Source organism: Globicephala melas, chromosome 3 (genome assembly GCF_963455315.2).
Source record: "Globicephala melas chromosome 3, mGloMel1.2, whole genome shotgun sequence".
Lineage (NCBI taxonomy): Eukaryota > Metazoa > Chordata > Mammalia > Artiodactyla > Delphinidae > Globicephala > Globicephala melas.
Genome location: NC_083316.1, coordinates 131,062,945 through 131,084,166, shown reverse-complemented (window position 1 = coordinate 131,084,166; position 21,222 = coordinate 131,062,945).

Here is a 21,222-nt window from a genome sequence, read left to right as displayed (position 1 = left end):
CTGGAGAAAGCCCTCGCACAGAAACAAAGACCCAACACAACCATAAGTTAATTAATTAATTAAAAATACTGATATCCTGTTGACAGCTGTTGACATCCCATGAAAAGATGAAAAAAATAATAATCATGGAAGGCACAAAGCAAGTGCATACAAAAGTCTAGGTAATGTCAGTGAAAAGGAAAGCATGCTTCAATAAGCAAGTGCACTTCTCAACCTGTTTTCTCCTGTAAACCTAACAATAATTTCTCCATTTGCCACTATTTAATCGGCAAGAGGTTAGAGGAGGCAATGCAATTAAGCTTGAGAGTAAAAACAGAGGCAGATCTCCCTCTTTCATATTGTGTATAGCGTACAAGAGAGAATGAAAGGGAAGGGAGGGGAAAAGGAGAAGCACAGATACCAAGGAGAGGAAGCCAATGGGGAAAAAAAAAAATCAAAACCACAAGAGCACATGAAGGCATGAGAGAATCTTTGTGAAAGCACAAGTAACAGGTCATCTCAGTGGCTTAAGAACTTCACATGGTCTTCACAGGAAGGAGTAACAGAATGACCCTATCTTGATTTTATACCAATAATGATGAATCTGTTGATGAATTATGCAGTGTTTATTTCGTAAGTTTTATAGAGGAGGAAAAGTCTTTAAAAACTAAATGAATGAATATCAATAGTACCTCAATAAAACTATTAAAAAAATTTTTAAACCGAAACTTTTTTTTTAATCCATGAGAGACTTAAGGCCAGAGAAGTTATAATGATATTGATCAAACTCCTGTTATCAGAGCAAGACCTTAGTACACTGGTTAAGTTCACTGTTTCATTGAATTGTGCCCCCCTTTCCAAATGTGTATGTTGAAGCCCTAACCCCCAGCATGACTATATGTGGAAACAGGGCCTTCAAGGGGGTAATTCAGGTTAAATGAGGGCATTACAGTGGGCCCTTATCTAACAGGACTGGTATTCTTAATAAAAAGAGGAAGAGACTCCACAAGTGTGCATGCCCAGAGAAAAGGTCATGTAAGGACCCAGCGGGAAGGTGGCCATCTGTAAGTCAAGGAGTGAGGCCTCAGAGAGGCTCACCCTGCCAGCACCTTGATCTTGGACTCCTAGCCCCCAGAACTGTGAAAAAATAAATTTTTGTTTGCCAAGAGACCCAGTCTGTGGCACTTTGTTATGACAGCCCTAGCAGACCAATATGCTGCAATTCCCTGGCAGACACAAGTGAATCTAAATTGGGTCTCAACCACTCACTATTGGGGTGCCTTGGGGCAAAATAGTAAGCCACTTTGGGCCTCCGTTCCCTCATCTATGACTAGAGATGATGTCCCTGTCTACTATGGATTGTTATTTTGGGTATTTGGAGGATTAAGTGAGAGAATGTATTTAAAGATCTTAGCACAATGTTAGATACACAAGAAGCCCTCGGTAAGTGTTAACTTTATGATTGGTATGGTTCGGTATCAGTAATACAACCTCAGACTCTCCATTCCATGGCTCTTCCCACTCAATGCTGTAATATTTGGGGATGAAATTTTATCCCCTAAGATTATGTATCATCCACATTTTTTTCCCAAACCATAAAGTTTTTAAAAAAGGAAAATAATGATCAATGAAAAGATAAATAGAAATTGCAACTCTAGCTTCTTGACTCAATTTCCTCCAAAGTGGATTCCCAAACAGGCCATGAGTTACTTTAACAAAACCAAGTGTCTCAAAGTCGGCTCTTAGCAGCCTCTTTCAAGGCCCAAGGATGTAAATATTCTCCCTGCTTTCTTCTTATTTATTCTTCCCTGGAAATAAATACAGCCATCACTCTCTGAAAAGGAATTCATTGTGTCCTGGGGGCGGAAAGCTATTGTAAAGGCTTTGGGATGAGACAAGAGTAGACAAAAGTCTACTGTAACTTACAGGAGTCTGGCATCAGCTATTTATAAGACATGACGGATAAGAACGCCCGTAGCACGTTTCAGAAAAGGAGGTATTTTAAAACATCATGAATTTTCAAAGAACTTGACCTCCTTGAACATGGAGCGATGCAGAGACGTTCTGCTACGCTATAGGCTCAGAGACACATGAATGCCAAGAATGGGCTACACTACCTGGAATGTCTATTGCAAATGCCAAGGAAGGTCTATGGGTCAACCTGCCTCCAGTTCTAGGGAATTTTCATCTCCTTTGAACAATTCAAGGGCAACTTTTTTCGCCTGTAAATTGGCTTGAGAGAGAAAAGAATGATAAATGACTTGATCATGGCCTTCAAGTGGCATTTCAAAGAGAATGGCCAGGTCTTCCAGCTCTCCATGGGGCACAGAACCAATAAAAAAGGACAAGACAGAAGTGGTTTGTGTCAGATGAACAGGAGAACTTCCTGGCAGGGAGAATTCTTCTATACCGTAAGAGGCTGGGGTGGGGACAATGGGGGTTGGCAAGGGTGAGGGTTGCTCATCAGATTCAAGTGACTTCAAGATGACATCCTAAAACACTTCCCATATGCATCTACCAAGGACTTTTGGCTGCTGTTGTAGAAAACTCAAAAATATTTTCTTTACAGAGATATTGCTTTGGTTTATTGAAAAAAATCTACATGTCAAGCAGTTTACATTCATTTTCTCATTTAATCTTTACAGCCATGAGGTAGAAAGCAAAGAGTAATGGAGAGAGTGGGTATTAAGTGAAACCACTCTGGGCGTAAGTTCTGGCTTTACCTTCGCTAGCAAAGCCTCACTCTTCTCATCTAAAAGGGGACACTAACACACCCCTTGCAGAATTATTGTGAGGTTGACCCAATGTGTATAAAACACCTGACAAATAGTGGGACTCGATATACAGGGAGCCACTGCTATTGTTGTTTTCATAACCATAGTACAGATTTAGAAACAGGGACAGAGAAATGAAGCAACCCTCACGGGTCACTGAGTCAGTAAGTGGTGAACCCAGCTGGTGCAGATGCTGCTAAGTGTCTATTATTCATCACCCAGTCGTTTTTTCTTAGAGACAGATCCTGCTGAGATAGTAGGTGTGATGGCTGAAGGAGCCCCAGCAATCTTATTAGAACACGAGGTAGCTCTAAGGATGAAAGTCACGCACTAAGGATCGAAGAGCACGTAGATACAAGGAACCCGGGTCGCTGAAGGACCTAAAGCTGCCATGTTGCCCTCGTGCGTCCACCTCTGAACTCATTTTATGTCAAAGAATAAGCTCTTAGTGTTTAAAAATGTTATGTCTGGCTTCTGATACTAGCAGGTAAAGACAATTCCTAACTGACAGGTTAGGTCTTTCTGACTCTAAAACCAGGAAACCTTCTAACCTCACATCCTGGGAAATCCCTCACTTCCAGGCAAACCGGAATGGTTACCCAAAAGCACGCTCAGGGGAGTATTATCAAAACATATTTTTACATTTCATCTTACATAAGGAATACTTTTTCACCTTGAACAGGAAAATAAATTTTTCAGTTACATCCAACTCAAGAGATACTGCCTGGGCACCTATATGCAAAGTAGGAGAGAGGAAGCCAAGAAAAGGCCCAGTTCCAGACCTGAGGGTCCTGCAGCCTGGCCACAGTCCATTCATTCATTCACTTATTCATTCATTCATTCATTCATTGGTCCTGCAAACTAGTTCTATTCATTCATTCATGAATCCTTGCAGTCTAGTTATATTAATTCATCTGTTCATTCAGCGAAGATTAAGTACCTTTTAAATACCAAGTATGGCAACAGAAAAAAAAATAAGCATCATTCCTGCTTTCATGGAACTTGCATTAGTGTAGTTGAGAGAGAGATAGATAATAGACAAGGGAATAAATGCACAACCTAACTTCATTTAGGGTTGTTCAGATAAAGTTCCTTACCCTGGGCAGAGCGGAAGATCTATCTAAAGAGGTGACATTTGGACTGAGAGCTGTATGCCAAGAAGGACCAAATCGTTCAGGCAGAGAGAACAGCAAACGCTAAGACGTGAACCAGAAGGAAGTCTAGTCGATCCTAGGATCAGAGAGAAAGCTGAAGGAGAGTGGACTCGATGGAGCCAGGGTGGGGATGGGAAGGGAGAGGTCAGAGACATTGGAGGGTCAGAGTCTGTGAGGTCCTGTAGATTGTGACAGTAAATTTAGATTTTACTCAAGTGCGGTAAGTTAAAAGGGAAGGCATTGGAAGATCCTAAATCAGAGAAGTAAGAAGATCTGATCTATGTTTTTTAAAAATCCCTCTAACTTCTGGGTTAAAAAAAAAAAAAAAGTGGAATATGAGGCTGAATGAGTAGCTATAGGAAGCCCAGTTGGGAGCCCAAAGCTGAGATCCAGATGAGAAACAAAGGTGGCTGGCACGGTGGCGCAGCACTGGGTGGAGAGCAATAGGCAGATCTGGGATATATTTTAGAGCTACAGTGGCTTGACTGGTTAAGGGATTGCATTTTATATCAGGAAGAGGACTCAGCTTTTTCAGTGCAGCTTCCTTTAAAGCTCACTGTGTGATTTAAAAAGTCAAGTGGTTGAGAAGTGTCTCACTTGCATTCCCTCATCCCGGATAGACCAAACAAACAAACAACTCAATGTACAAAATAATCCCCCTTGTGAGAACAGGCAAATTCTTGCACCTCTCTGACTTGTTTCTAGCCACTTGAACATTCTCCTGCCTTTTCTATCATTTTACCTTAAAATCCTAGCACCATATATTCATGAAGCAGCAGGAGCATAGAGTCTACTCCAAAGACCCCTCCCCAGACCAAGCAGTTGTTTCACAATCAAATTGTTAACTGAATAAATTAGAGAACATCACCAGGATGGTATCACTAGTGAGCCATTTGCCCACTGAGCACTTGTTCTCACCTTCCCTCTGTTTTTATGTCTGGAACACCTAGTTTACAGGAGCAAAGAGATGAAATCGTCGGGAAGCTTTCCCCTTGCTGCTTAGCGGCTAATGAATTCTACAAATTATCTAAGGCTGGAGGAGGTTGGCTTTTCTTTTCTGCTCCTTATTACCTCATTCCCCAATTTGCCTCTTCTTTTTTCACAGAAGTACCAGAATCATTACGAATGGCTGGAGATGGAATCATATGGATTACAGGGGGTCTTCCTTGGGGCAACAGGAATCAAACTCAGGCTTTCATAGATGAAATATTTGATTGGTAAAAAAAAAAAAAAAAATGAGTTTGGCACTGTGCCTGTCACATCATCAATGCCAAAGAAATAAAGGAAGAAACTCTTTGACTGTGTCATGGCCACGGACCTGAAACTGGGCTAACACCTCTCCTACAGGAGATCTGGTTGGTTTTTAATCTACACAGCAAGTCTAGAGAAGGTATTGTCCTCTCATTTGTTTTTTTTGACATCTTTCACCTTTATTGGAGTATAATTGCTTTACAATGGTGTGTTAGTTTCTGCTGTATAACAAAGTGAATCAGCTATACATATACATATATCCCCATATCCACTCGCGCTTGCGTCTCCCTCCCACGCTCCCTATCCCACCCCTCTAGGTGGTCACAAAGCACCGAGCTGATCTCCCTGTGCTATGCGGCTGCTTCCCACTAGCGATCTATTTTACATTAGGTAGTGTATATATGTCAATGCTACTCTCTCACTTCGTCCCAGCTTACCTGTCCCCCCACTCTGTGTCCTCAAGTCCATTCTCTATGTCTGTTTCTTTATTCCTCTCCTGCCCCTAGGCTCATCAGAACCATATATATGGGATTTTTAGATTCCATATATATGTGTTAAATCAAAACCACAATGAGGTATCACCTCACACCGGTCAGAATGGCTATCATCAGAAAATCTACAAACGGGCTTCCCTGGTGGTGCAGTGGTTAACAGTCTGCCTGCTGATGAAGGGGACACAGGTTCGTGCCCTGGTCCGGGAGGATCCCACATGCCGCGGAGTGGCTGGGCCCGTGAGCCATGGCCGCTGAGCCTGCGCATCCGGAGCCTGTGCTCCGCAATGCGAGAGGCCACAGCAGTGAGAGGCCCGCATACAGCAAAAAAAAAAAAAAAATCTACGAACAGTAAATGCTGCAGAGGGTGTGGAGAAAATGGAACCTTCTTGCACTGTTGGTGGGAATGTAAATTGATACAGCCACTATGGAGAACAGTATGGAGTTTCCTTAAAAAATTAAAAATAGAACTACCATATAATCCAGCAATCCCACTACTGGGCATATACCCTGAGAAAAACCATAATTCAAAAAGAGTCGTGTACCACTATGTTCATTGCAGCTCTATTTACAATAGCCAGGACATGGAAGCAACCTAAGTGTCCATCGACAGATGAATGGATAAAGAAGATGTGGCACATATATACAATGGAATATTACTCAGCCATAAAAAGAAACGAAATTGAGTTATTTGTAGTGAGGTGGATGGACCTAGAGCCTGTCATACAGAGTGAAATAAGTTAGAAAGGGAAAAACAAATGTCCTCTCACTTTTACAGATAAGGAAACTGAGGCTCAGTGAAATCAGGCAATTTGTCAGCTGTAGTACAGGTTAGCAATGCAATTCAAATTGAAATTCTAACAACTCCAAAGCCTGTGCATTTTCACTACCTCGACTCCCCTCTGCACAGCATAGCAATTACAGTGATCAACATGGGGTCTGAAGATGCGCTTTCAAGTCTTCAGTCAACCACTCACCAGTTCAGGAATCCTGGATTAAATAACCTAATTTCCCAGGGCCTTGGCATCACATCCTTATACAATTTGGAGAGGATAATGCAAGTGGAGGTATTCTATAAACTGTAAACTTATGACAGATCATTATAAAATTTAGAAAATAAAATAAAATTCAAACAACAAAATCATGGTGTATATAAAATAAATGAAATTTATCTTCCCTACAGGCAACGACTCCTTAAGAATAAAGTATTTTATCAAGTATTTAGTAATATAAAGACTTTAATAAGTGGGGATAATTTGATAATGATTATATCCACCAATGCCTACCAACTTTTATCTACCATCATACTAATGACAATAATAAAAGTTTCTCACATTTATTGAGTGCTTAGCCTTCGCCAGATTCTATTTTACGTGGTAACCCATTCATTCTCAAAAAACCCAGGGGAGGTAGGAATTACTATAGTCCCCATTTCACAGCTGAGGGAACAGGGCACAGAGAAGTAAAGTGACTTGTCAAGTGAAATGTTGGGATGGGAATCCAGAGCGCCCTGCTCACCACCCCACATATTTAATTACTATGCAGGACTACAGTCCATACTGACTATCAGTGCTCAAACAATTCATCATTCTTTTTACAGAAAGGTATCATTTCTTGAAGGGGGGATGCCTATCTCTTGTGAATGTTAAAATACTTCCAAGCGAGTTTAGCGGAGTGGAAGTATTCAAGATTAACGCTCCGGAGGGAGGGCAGGGTATCACTGGCTTTCCATAGCAGATTAAGCCCTTCCTAATCTGACTTTTCATCAGGTCCTGGTGACACAGGACAGGCTAATGATTTTCTTCCCCCTAAGAGTTTCACCCTTTCCATCTGTTCCAGCTGTACTGGTGTACTAATCTGGGATTAGAACAAGAACATCAAATATGAATTTACCACTGAAGAGTTCTGAACTCCCAGGAGGAGAGGGTTAGATACAGACAAACCAGGAATAATGACAGCATCAGGAACAAAGAGCCAGGCCATGCTTTTTCCAGCATACTGAAGCCAGCATTTACAGCAGTTGCTTACTTTTTTTTTAATTTATAGCAAAAGAGTGAATGTGAGCTAGTTACCAGAAACGATTCTGCCTCTCCTCTGGGCACCTTATAGTTGGCTTGCCCGGAATCCTGTGCTAACATGCACTGTATCCCAATGGCGCTACATCATATGCCATGTAACTCATGGGCTGATTCCCTAACTCTGGAAAAGGAGGAGACAGATGGTCAAGAGCTTGGGAGTGACAGCTACTTGGTTACTTAGCAGGACCTCAACAAGGAGAGACTGAGCACAAGAGGCAATCCCCTCTCTATACTAACTTTTCAAAGCAAAATGTGTTGTGGATTTGACCAAGCAAGGTTGAGATCCAGATCGATTAATAGTAAATATCTACTATGTGCCACTCCCTGGGCTAGACGCTTTCCTGTATATTATTTTACGTAATGCCCAAAAGGACAAAAATATCTATGTGCAGTCATGTCACAGAGACTTAATATTCAAACATAATGGAGAAAACCCTGCAGTTGAGCAGAAACACTTGAGAATTCTCCATCCATCTCTCACTCAGTGCTAGGGATTATCCAGACAACTGCCTATAGATTTTTCTTTCGTTCCATCATTTAATCTAGTTCAGTATTTCTCAAACCTCAGTGTACAAAATAATCACTGTCCAGGGTTATAGATACCAAATCTTATTAACTGTGCTTCATGGTCAATTTCAGGACATTTCAAGGGTATTTTCAGGTCCTCTGGGTAAACTTGAGCAAGTTGAACCCAGCACAGACATGTCTGGCTGAGAGGGCAACAGGGGCAGAAATCCATCCTGTGCCTTACTGTTTAGCTGATTCACCTGGGAGGAAGAGGTGCCTTTTTACAATTCATTTGTCCAGAGAGGTATCATTTTAGGAATGACTTTAGAATTTACATAATTAGACCTAAGCCAATTGTTCATTTTTATATACCTTCTCTTTGGAATGTATGCTCAGGGGCCCTATTTAATCATTTCTGTATTCCCAGCATCTTGTTTAGTGCCTGGAAGATAACGGATTCTCACTAAAGGATGGTTAGTGTATGATGACATATAAGTAAATTTTAGAAAAACTTAGCCTACGTCCAATTATAGACCTAATATGTGCTGTATGTCAGGCATGTAGTAATCATCATATAATCCTCACAAAATCTCTATTAATGGGCATAACCATTATTATTTTTATCCCACTTTATCTAAGGAAATATTAATATGGAAGATAACGGATTCTCACTAAAGGATGGTGAGTGTATGATGACATATAAGTAAATTTTAGAAAAACTTAGCCTACGTCCAATTATAGACCTAATATGTGCTGTATGTCAGGCATGTAGTAATCATCATATAATCCTCACAAAATCTCTGTTAATAGGCATAACCATTATTATTTTTATCCCATTTTATCTAAGGAAATATAATATTAATATATTTAATAGCATTAAAATCATAATATGATCTTGCCTTTTCTCTGAAATATTAAACAAATATTGTTTTGTCATTATATATTATTTTGAAACGTATTTTTTATATTCTGCAAAATAAATATCCTATCATATTAAAATTGTGCTCTAATGTATTAAAGCATTCTCCTATGCTGGACATTCAGACTCTTTCTAATTGTCACCATTAAAAAATTTTTCAATGACTGTTCTTATATATAAGCCTTTGCCTTAATCTGTGATCATTAACTTCGAATAGATTCCTAGATGCGGGGAAAAAAGGGTTAAAGAGAATGAGCTTTTAAAAACTCAAGATACACGTGTTTTCTTCAAATTCACCTTGTATGGTTTTTTTTCTGCTTCAAAGTGACAGGTTTAGGTTTCAGGTATGTGTTGAGTAATTTACTCAGAGTTGTTTTATTGCTTTTTCTGGCTTTTTCCTTAGAATGACATTTCTATTACTATCACTACCATGACCACTAGAAGCTAAGATTTATCAAATACTGTGGGGCTGAGTTCAGCAATTTGGATGCACTATCCCATTTAAACTCTACAACAAGCTCTGGGGCCAGTGTGGCTGTTAATCCCATTTGGTCCATGACATACAAATGTTAACAATAAAGCTAGTCATTGAAGCCCTGTTCCCTTTGTTATCAAAAGGTGTGATCTTGACCACTCAACCAGCTATCTTTTAGTAGAGGAATCTCTCAAGTAGTGGTTACTTGAAGTAAAAAAATTATAAGGTCAGCATAACTATAACCCTTTTATCTGGATAGCACTTTCTTGGTCACAAAGCACATGCACATACATTAGTTTAATTGATCACCAAATCACTTCTGTCCATCGTTGGACAGATCCTTCTTTCCATTGTTGCCTGTTTGCAATAGGTCAAAGATCCAAACTCAAAGAAAACAAAAGCAAAGTAGTAGTCCTAACGAATTTATGGGAAAAGTGTTACTCACAGGCAACCGGCAAAAGATGAGGACTTTGATTACAGCTTGACCTTTGGAACAGCAGTGTTGGGAAATCCCAGGGACTGAAAAACCATCTGACGCTGTTCATCTTCACAGCCATGGTGTTTGGGCATTCTGGTCTTGTTCAAAATACCAACCAAATCCATCCACTCACAAATCCCTCTAAGTGAAATCAACACAGGCTACAGCTGCATGACTATAATTCTACACTTTAAAATACTGTTCAGGTAAGGGAAAGGCTTACATTGTCTTTATCAAGACAATGTATAATTCTGATAGTGACATTCTAAGCAAAATGTGAAGTCACAAGAGTATCACAGGCATATTGGTATCTTCCCTTTCAAAGGTCTTCTACCCGTTCCCCATGGAGACTGAGATCTGTGTGTTTTCTGTGGACAGAACCCACTTGTACAGATGTTGTGTGGTGGATAAAAGCATGGACTCTCACTCGGGAATCCTGGGCTCAAATCCTGGCTCTGCCACTAATGAGCTGTGTGCCTTTAAGGAAGTAATTAGGTCTTTATGCCCAGCATCTTCATCTGTGAAGTGGGGATTATAACAGTACAGATTTTGTAGGGTTATTGTGAGAATTAAGTGACTTAATATATTGGAAAGCACACAGTAAGCGCTATTGTTATACCATTATTGTTATCCCCTCCTATGAACAGTCACTTTTCACATGACACGGTCCTACTCCTCCAGCTGTCAAGTGTGAGGATAGTTAACACACTTAAATCCTGCTGAACTTACAAAAGCCAACTGCTTTGGCACATTACCCCTGGGTGATTTCCGTCTGGGGAGAGGACTACTGAATACTGAAAAGCTGAAATACAAAGAAATTAAACTCTCAAGATAAAATTTCAGGAGATATATATACCGGGGGGTGGGGGGAGATTAGACAGATAGATAGATTTTAAAAAAAAACAGGTTTTTAAGGTTTCTTGAAGCGCACTTCAGATTTTAGAAGGTTCAAGCTAGAAGGAGCTTTGAAAATCCAGTCCATTATTCTCATTTTACATGTAGAAAAGATGAACCCCAAAGAGACGAAGTCATCCCCAAATAACCCAGTATGCCGTGACTATAATCCAGTTTCCTGACTCTCAGTCTAGCTCTCTTTCCACCGTATCATGTGATTCTTTCTCATATCCACAAACAATTTATAGAACATTGTTGAAAAACTGTATAAAGATGTAAGCTGCAAAACAATGCATTACCTCTTTAAAAAAATATGCTGGAAGTAGCATAAAGATAGCTTTGATCTTGGCGCACTCCCCCTCAAATATCTCCATTCCCAAAGCAAGAAGTCTAAAATTCCTAAGCCACACACCTCTCCCTCTGCCCTCCTAGGACTGTTGCAGCCTTGACCCTCTCACTTGAGGATGGTCCAGCCTAACCTGCACTCTGTCCATTCCTTCCATGGTCCCTCCTCACACGTGTTGCCATGACCTGCCTCTCGCCTCTTTGTTTATTCTTGGAATATCTCCCTCCCAACTCCAAGTTCTGCCTGTTGGAATCTTGTTAATATTTTGAGATAATCTCTGCCCCCTCCCAATAGAGTAATTCTCTTGCTCTTTATACATAAATAAAATTTGCTTGTTTTCCAGTAGAGAATTTTCTCCTAATCCCACATCTTATTGCTATTTGTGTACATTATCTTATCTCGCCCGCTATACTGAAAGCGTGTTTGCAGCTAAATCATACCTGGTTCATTTTTGTGTCCTTCCTAGCAATCAACATCTCTTTTTAAAGTGTTTACTGAACTGAATAAGGAAAACATATTCTGTGTGCCTGGTTCTTTAGACGATCTACAGGGAAACTTTCCTAATAGTGTCTCTATTCTAAAACATCTTTGCTTTTCTCTAACTTACGATTTGAATGTCGGTCATAGGCTATGCTTTTCAAGGACACATATCTCCTACAGTAAGATAATGTTCATGCTCATTCTTGTGAGTTGCTTCAGCAGCCAGGAGAGTGAGAAGCCCCCAAGAGTGAACCCACTGCCAGCTAATTCAACCAGGCATGGCAACAGCGTATATACCTATTTTGTATGTATTAAGATACGCTCAGACTTCATCTGGGAAGAACAGAAATGTTCTCCTGTTTTGCTCTTGAGCTAATAATTTCCCTTGGCTCTACATAAAATCTCATGTTCTTTAAATAATTTTTATATTTGGTAAAGAAAAGGGTTCATTAGCTGAAAAGCCAAATGAGAGGAATACATAATTTACATGAGTGAGAATAAAAATAATCAGCAAACAAATTAAGAAAATGATCATCTTCCCTAGGAAGAAACCCCTAATTAAATTAATATGAAAGTGTCATTTTAAGCCTGTAAAATTAACAAGAACATTTCTAATAATTAAATCTGTTGTTGGCACAGATATGAGAACAGCAGTTCCCATATGCACTGCTAGTGGCAGAGTAAAATTGGTAGAATCCTTCTAAAATGAGAATGGCAAAAAAAAGAACTATAAAAATGTTCTAACCCTCAGACCCAATAAATCTATTTTTGTGAATATGTACTCTAAAAATAATAGAATTGAAGGAAAACTAGCATATGTACAGCAGCAGTATTCACTGCAGCATTACAAAGAATAAAATAAAACCAGGAAGCGATCTAAATATGCAACAATAAGGCAATGATTTAGTAAATCGCAATAGATCATCATGATGGAATTCGTACTGTTAAATTACTGTAACTATAAAGAAATGCAGAAAATGTGTATGGTATACAGTTAAATGAGAAATGCAAAATACAAAATGCTACATACACTATGATTGCAACAGTGTAAAATATACATATGTAGTGAAGATCTGGAGAGCAATATATAAAAATGAAAACAGTTGCCCAGTAGTTGTGTTCCAGCACCAAGCTAATAAGGGATTTACTTTTTAAATGTATAAATCCTCAAAACTTCTTAAAAATTAGGAATTTTTACTACCCAAGCTACTTTTACACCAGCCATTTGCTCACAAACCCATATGATTTCTCCCTGATTTTCCACCATTACCTTATTAGCTAAGCTAATATGCTTATTGGGACCTGTATGTAACTTACTCCATTGAAAGTAAGTGTAAGTAAGTCACAGCCTTGCCTGGTCCCTGCAAACTCATAAGCTCTTACATCTTCAACATTTTGCTCAAACTCATCTCTAAGCAGCTCTCCTTCAGTGATTCTCACAGACTCCTTTATTCACTATTGGCTCAATAACTAATTATTTCTAGTAGTTAATGCATCATGTGCTAAGCATGATTCGATTGTTAGATTATATGTGTTTTTGTCTTTCTAAACAAATTTCAAATTCTCAAAAGACCAGTCATCTTTTTTTTTTTAATTTTCTTTCATCATTTCCAATTAAGACCAGTACAAAGGTTTTCACACAGGGAATACTCAGTAAATTTGCTCAATGGACTGAATCCTAAATTTTCTAACTTCAGAATTTCTAGTCCGTTTGCTTGTAAATACAACCACCAATAAGTGTTTTCCAAGGCACTAAATGTGTCTACATTTGGCTTCTATTTCTGCTTCTCAGTTTTTATTTGCTGCCAATATTTATTAATTACTGACCTAACGGTGATAACGAGGAGTAATGGCTCAAACAAATCTGTTTTTACGATGCATCATGTATATGGTTTCATGCACTGTTCAACTAATACTCTAGATAGACTCCATGGATTTTAACTTTATGTTGAAAGCAGAGCACCAAATGTGTCTCAGCTTCATGAATGTGGATTATAATTTTCTCTATGAACTACCTTAAAGGATGTATAACAAACAGGCAAAAACTGGTAAAGAACAAAAATGACAAAGATCATTACCAATCTAAAGGGCAAGAGAACACGGAAACCTAAATATATAGTCTGGTTAGAATATGATTTGAGCTGGTGGACAATAACACAGATATGTTTGAAATAAACTAAAAAATAAGTGAGATAAGTAACTTACAGCACGTGTACTAATACAAAGTTAAGACTAACTGAAACAAATAATAGCACTAGAATCTAAGAAATGTGTTAAAGTTATGAAATCAGGTAGTAGAGGTTTACTCAAAATCATAAATCGAGTAAACTGATGAATCATAAGAAATGATCATTTATTATTCTACCTACTCTCTAGGAAAATTCCACTGATTCATAATTAAGATTTATAAACAAAGCCACTCTGTTTTGACTTTTGTTGAAACTCTTTCTAAAATACTAGTAGCATTTACCATCTTAGTAAATACAGTCAGTGAGGTTCAGTTTGTGGTTGATGATTTAAGATCTTGAAGATATACAGGTCATTATTTTGTGTGCTAAGTTGATATTAGTTTTTAAAATACTGGTATCAGGGCCCACCCTGATCCTTCCGAATTAAATATGGTATTTTTTCCCATGTATGTTTAATTACTTACGACTTTATATTCATTCATTCAATTGTCCAACCAATGCTTACTGAGTGTCATTTATGGCCCAGGCAGTGTGTTAAGGTTACCGCAACCAATGACTCAGCCTCTATTCCCTATTCCCATGAAGCTTAGAGTCTAGAACGGGAAACAGAAATTAAGCAACATATATAAAAACAATCAATCACACTACTGATACATGATAGGAAGGGAAAATACAGGGAGTGGTGAGAACATATAACAAAAGGTAGAAATCTCATCTCAGAAGACAAAGTAGGCATCCTTGGAGAAGTGAGAATTTAAGGTAAATGAGTAGGGGCTAGCCAGAAAAATGGGAGACGGAAGGACATTCCTGGAAACAGAAAGAGCAAACAGGAGAACTCTGAGATGGAGAGGATCTTGGCATGTGCGAGGCACTGTTAGAACCAAGAGCAGTGTGGCTGGCATGACTAATACAAAGAGAGGGAAGCAGGATGAAGCTGGAAACTACAGAGGGGCAGGAGGCGTGGGGCCCAAGAGTCCAGATGAAGAATTTGTGCTTTTATCCAAGAACAAGCGCGACCATTAATTAGCCAGGTAGGTGCTTGTCTCTAAATATTAGACAGTCCCAAGAAAATCCCAGTCCCAAGATCTTGGGGAGCACCTGATGCCCAGTGCTCAATGCTTGTTGGATGACTGACTAAAAGAATGAATGACCCCTCATCTCTCCATCCAAAGAATAAAGAGATTCTGAATTATTGAGGACTCTGATTTAATGGAGAGAGGAGAGGAAAGATTCCAGGCACTACTTTTTACTACCTATTTAAAAATATATATATTGCAACTGATGACCAAAGGAGCACATTAAGAGGCTCCCAGGCAAGTGAACTATTCCATAATCAAAGCAACCGTCTGGCCAGGGCAGGATTCCAATGAAATCTCCCTGGAAAACTATCAGGTCACCAGCAAATGTTTCGAGGTTACAGAGTCAACCAACAAGGCTTCAAAAGAATCTGAAACAGGGTGTCAGCTTAACAACACAAAAAAACATCTAGAAGAAAAGTGTTCGTGTCCAACAGTGTCCTGGGAGTGTGATGAGATGTGATGAGATTTAGGGCTTTGACTAGGACCTGCTCACAGGGTGTTCTGATCACTTTTGTTTCTATTCTCTACCTGGTCTTTTGCTCTCAGTTGAATTCAGGTATGCACAGACCTTTTCAAGTATGCAAACAAAAATCTCTTGCAGTTTCAAACACAGTGCCCTCTCCTTTGCAGTCCACTTGGTAGTTTGCCTTTCTTTCTTTACTTTTTGAATATGAGCTTTGATCATCTCACTCCCCTGCTCCACCTTCAGTAGCTCAGCATTGCCAGGAGAATAAAATAAAAACTTCTAAGCTTGTCACATAATGTCTGTACCTTCCATCTGCCCAACATGCTTGCCTAACCTCTTCTCACTCCCCCTCCACATACTCACTGTGATCAAGCCATTGTTTTGCTTATTCGATGCAATGACAAAGACAACCATTTTCATATATTCTTTTTTCCTTCCTTCTGTTCTCCCTCTCATTTTCTTTTTATTCTTACCATCAATTATCTCTATAACTTAACATCAAGAAACCTAAAGACACAGGAGTCATAGGAGTCTAAAAACACCTTCCAGGTCTCTCATTGAAAGTGTTATTTTCTTGCACAAAGTACAACTCTGATGATGCCTGGTTTGTTCCCAGAATGGCTGCACAACTAAAACCACAGAAATGGTACTCCATAAAGATAATTATTTAACTTTATGCAATTAAAGACATCCTGGGAGAACCAGTTAAAAATGTAGATTTCTGAGCTCGCTCCCAAATATTGTGATGAAACAGTGTGGCAAAGCCTGGGAATTGGATGCATAATTAGCATTACACCTGTTGTAATTTAAATGGTCCAAAGATGATACTTCGAGAAACACTGGTCTGCAGTGTTGAGTGGACACCCTGTGTTTCAAACAGACTCCTCTTCTAATTAATTATATTTCTCTATGGACATGCTGAAGGCAGAATTCAGCTGCATAACTGTTTTTGGTGACTGGAAATTTTTTGAGGAAATTAAGAAGTGACAATAACTTTGGAGTATAGCTCTATGGTGGTTTACTTTGTTTTACATGGTCTGAGGATGCTCGTCTCCAGCATAATGTCTTCAATAAGAAATTATCATGGGCAGGTCAGATTGACATTGGAGCAGCTCTGAACAAGAGACCATGGATCAGTACTTCTTTCTTGGCCCAGTTTATACTCTAAAGAACAAGCTTCTTCATAAGAATCCAGGTTAATTCCACAAATATCTTTTAAGTGTCTTCCAATAGCCAGGCAAGGAACTGGGTGCTAGTTTTAAAAACCCAACTTCAGAGCTTCCCGGATGGCGCAGGGGTTGAGAGTCCGCCTGCCCGTGCAGGGTACACGGGTTCGATCCCTGGTCCAGGAAGATCCCACATGCCATGGAGCAGCTAAGCCCGTGTGCCGCAACTACTAAGCCTGCGCTCTAGAGCCTGCGAGCCACAACTACCGAGCCCACATGCCTAGAGGCTGTGCTCCGAAACAAGAGAAGCCACGACAATGAGAAGCCCAGGCACCGCAACAAAGAGTAGCCCCCGCTCCCTGCAACTAGGGGAAGCCCACACACAGCAACAAAGACCCAAAACAGCCAAAAATAAAAACAAATAAATAAATTAATTAAAAAAACATTGTTTTTGTTCTGTGAAATAGACACCTCTATGCCATACTTTTACATATGATGATTACATCCAGCAGCAGTTAAATGACAAACAGGAAAGAGCATTTTTGGAAAACATGATTTATTGGTAGCTCCTTGGTACCTGTAATCTAGCACTGAACGGAGTTTATCAGTGAAAAGCAGACATTAAAGGAAAATTACTCAGAGAAAACCTCTCTGCCCCATAAAACCACAATTGATATTTTTAAGCCAAATCTTTTTATCTACTCTTTACTGCAAATATTTTCAGACATCTACTTTTCATCGGGTTAATGTTTTCCCACGAAACATTTCTGATGGATTTTATCAATATTTGGTTCTTCATTTCATCTTTATTTAACTCAGGAAGGTTAACTGTAACTGTATTAAAGGCAACTAACATAATTGATACAACAGTCAAAGGAAGATACCTATGCTACTATGAAATAAATAAATAAATATAAAATAAAATGCCATCTATAACCCTTTAAGCTTTTCTAAAAAACGGACTTGGCGTTTGGAAGAAGGAGGAAAACAACACTGAAACAGCACATACAACCATCTAAAAGCGGAATATGTTACAAAGCTTCTGCTTTACTTTTGTTTTGTTTTATAAATTTATTTATTTATTTATTTTTGGCTGTGTTGGGTCTTTGTTGTGGCGAGCAGGGGCTACTCTTTGTTGCAGTGCACATGCTTCTCGTTGTGGTGGCTTCTCTTGTTGCGGAGCACGGGCTCTAGGTGCACGGGTTTCAGTAGTTGTGGCACACGGGCTCAGTAGTTTTGGTGCACAGGCTTAGTTGCTCTGTGGCATCTTCCTGGGACCCATGTCCCCTGCATTGGCAGGCGGATTCTTAACCACTGTGCCACCAGGGAATCCCACTTCTGCTTTACTTTTAAAAAGAAAGACAAAAGCCCAAACTATTAAAAGGTATGTAAATATTTGCTTCTGCATAGGAACAATGTAAGTTGAGGAAAGACCACCTGATTAAAAAAAAAAAGGAACAAAAGTACGGGAACACAAGGTTTAGTTAAAGCAATAACATTAAAATTTATAATGGTTATTTTACTGGAGATTGTATAATCTTAAGTTAACATCCCCATTTTCTTTAGTGACAATAAAAACATCAAAGCATATGCATTCTTTAATTACATCTAAGGAAAGTAACAACTGTGGATAAATAATTGTTACGGCAATAAATGACCAATATTTAAGCCAATGTGAAAGAAAAAGATGAGAAGAGAATTTTAGCACTAAACAAGGAGGCCCATTTTACGATACCCTTTCATTTTACACAGGAGCCAACCGAGGCTCAAAGATGCCCATTGGGGCATCCCTGGTGGCTCAGTGGTTGAGAGTCTGCCTGCCGATGCAGGGGACACAGGTTCGTGCCCCGGTCTGGGAGGATCCCACATGCCGCGGAGCGGCTGGGCCCGTGAGCCAAGGCTGCTGAGCCTACTCGTCCGGAGCCTGTGCTCCACGACGGGAGAGGCCACAACAGTGAGAGGCCTGCGTACCGCAAAAAAAAAAAAAAAAAAAAAAAAAAAAGATGCCCATTGACTTGCCAGGATGACACATTCCAGAAAGTCTTCCCTCAGATGACTGAGTGATATTTTCATTTATAAAGTCTTCAGGAATTAAAGATAATGCTTTCATGAAATAACCATCAATATATGCTGTCATGTTTATGCACACTTGATATTTATTCAGGGCCCAAGATTTTCATTCATTTCTTCAATCCCTCGTTGAACTCTCCACAACATGCTTATCCCTGTTGGAGATGCTGGGCCCTTTTCTCCATCCTCCTCCTTCCTTGCTTCTCGTCACTTTTTTTTTCTCCCTGCCTCCATTTCGCTGTTTGCTCTCACTCCTCACTCTCTTTCTTTCTCCTTGTCTGTCAACCTAGAACTGATGATATACATTCAGGCATTGGGAAGATGAGAAAATCAGCAAGTTTGTTCAGTTACTCCAAGAATCAGTGATATTACGATCCTTGCTGAAAATGACTGCTGATAAACCTCAAAGTTTAGCCAGGGATATCTCCAAACAGACTAGTTTCCTTATTAACCCATTATATTGACGATCTCCTTGGTTCATCTTAATAATTTTAAGCACACAACCAGGATAGGTTCTGTCCTTTTCCTGTTAGAGTTAAGAGTGTGCTATAAACTAAATGATTGTGTTCCCCCAAAATTCAAATGTTGAACTTAATCCCTGATGTGATGGTATTAGGAGGTGGGACCTTTTGGAGGTGATTAGGTAGGTGATGAAGGTGGAGCCCTCATGAATGGGATTAGTGCCCTTACAAAAGAGATCCCAGAGGGCTCCCTCATCCCTTCTGCCACATGAGGACACAGCGAGGAGACAGCTATCTGTGAACCAGTAGCAGGCCCTCACAGACACCGACTAGGCCAGCACCTTGATCTTTAAGTTCACAGCCTCCAGGACTGTGTGAAATAAATGTTTGTTGCTTGTAAGTCATCCACTCTATACTACTTTGTTATGGCAGCCTCAACAGCCTAAAATACAGTGACATGGAGAAAAATGCTTCAACATGGTTTTTCTCTTTCATTTCTTGGTGTAACCACTCTCATCCCAAAATGTGTCACATCATTTCTGGCGCCAGTCTACACACTTATTGAGAATGGCAGAGACCCTACACCCTACCTCCTAGCCTTGTGCCTGGCTGGCTCTCAGAAACAGTTCAGAGACTTGAAGGTAATTGGCCAATTACCAGCTATACTGAGTAGCTCAGTTCTCCTACAAGGTACTTAAGAGGGTGTTCAGCTCACACAAGACACCTGACTGGCAGTAGCTAATGTAATAAAAACCTGTAATGACCTAGTATATAAAGAAATTTAGAAGTAGAAGGTTTCAGGGTTGGTGAAGTTGGCTCTATGATGCCATCAAGGACCCTGATCTGTCTCAATAACTGTGTGACTTTAGCAAATACATTACTTCTCCTACCCTCCAGTTTCTTACATGAACAAGAATAGCACTGGAAAACACTCATAAGTTTTCTATCGCAATTACTGTTTTAAACACTACTATTTTGTGAAAGATTTTACTTGCTCGAGTTCTAACAAAATCAAAATGATAACCCATTGGCTAGATAATCTCTAACGTTTCTTTCATTTGTCAAGTAGAAGTCACTGTTTTCATCTATTTCTCACAAACAGGACAGATTGCCCAGCACCATCCAATCTCCACTGGATTTTCTTAAACAGGAAGAAAATACAGGATAGAGAATTACTTGGTAGCTACCATATGAAGACTGCAGATTCTTCCCAACGGCAGAGTGTCGGTGCCTCCGTCTGCCTGCCATCATTAGCCTTCCTCTCCACTCTACGTATAGGGATGGGTGCAAAGTTTGAATGAGAACAAAATGCAACCAGATTGATTCACTGTCCAACACCTGCTTATGTTATACGAGCACCTTTTAAAATAGCATGCTGGTGGGTGTTGCTTTCCAATGGTCAGAAGTAACAGGATTTGGAAATAAATGAAAAACTTTTAAATGCCAAAAACAGGGCAATAAAAAAGGATAAATCACAGAGTCAAGATGCCAACTGTTAGTTCTTGCTCTGAGTAGAAAATACTGAACCCCACAGAATATGTGGCCTGATTGTAAACAAGTCAGGGAGATGAAATTATAAAGGCAAGACACAGCCCTCAGAACACCTAAAAGAGGTCTCAAGTGCCAAAGGCAGGTTCATTTCATCGAAATATGATTTTTTACCAGGTTGCTGACCTAACAATTTCAATTAATATACATCCAAAGAGCCAACTTATTACTGCTACTATAAGGTACTATTTTGTCTCTTGTAATAAATGCAGTTTCCTTTCCTAATTATCTATCTTTGACACATGACACCCTCTCTACTTCACCCCTAAGATAAGCCTAACAGGAAGAAAATAAGACTATCCTCTTTCCATGAAAAGGGTCTCTTGGAGTGGCATGTGGTATTCTATATGTTCAGAAATAACACCTTCCACTGTAAACAAAAATAGTAAACAAATAGACAAGAACCCGTTCCCCCTA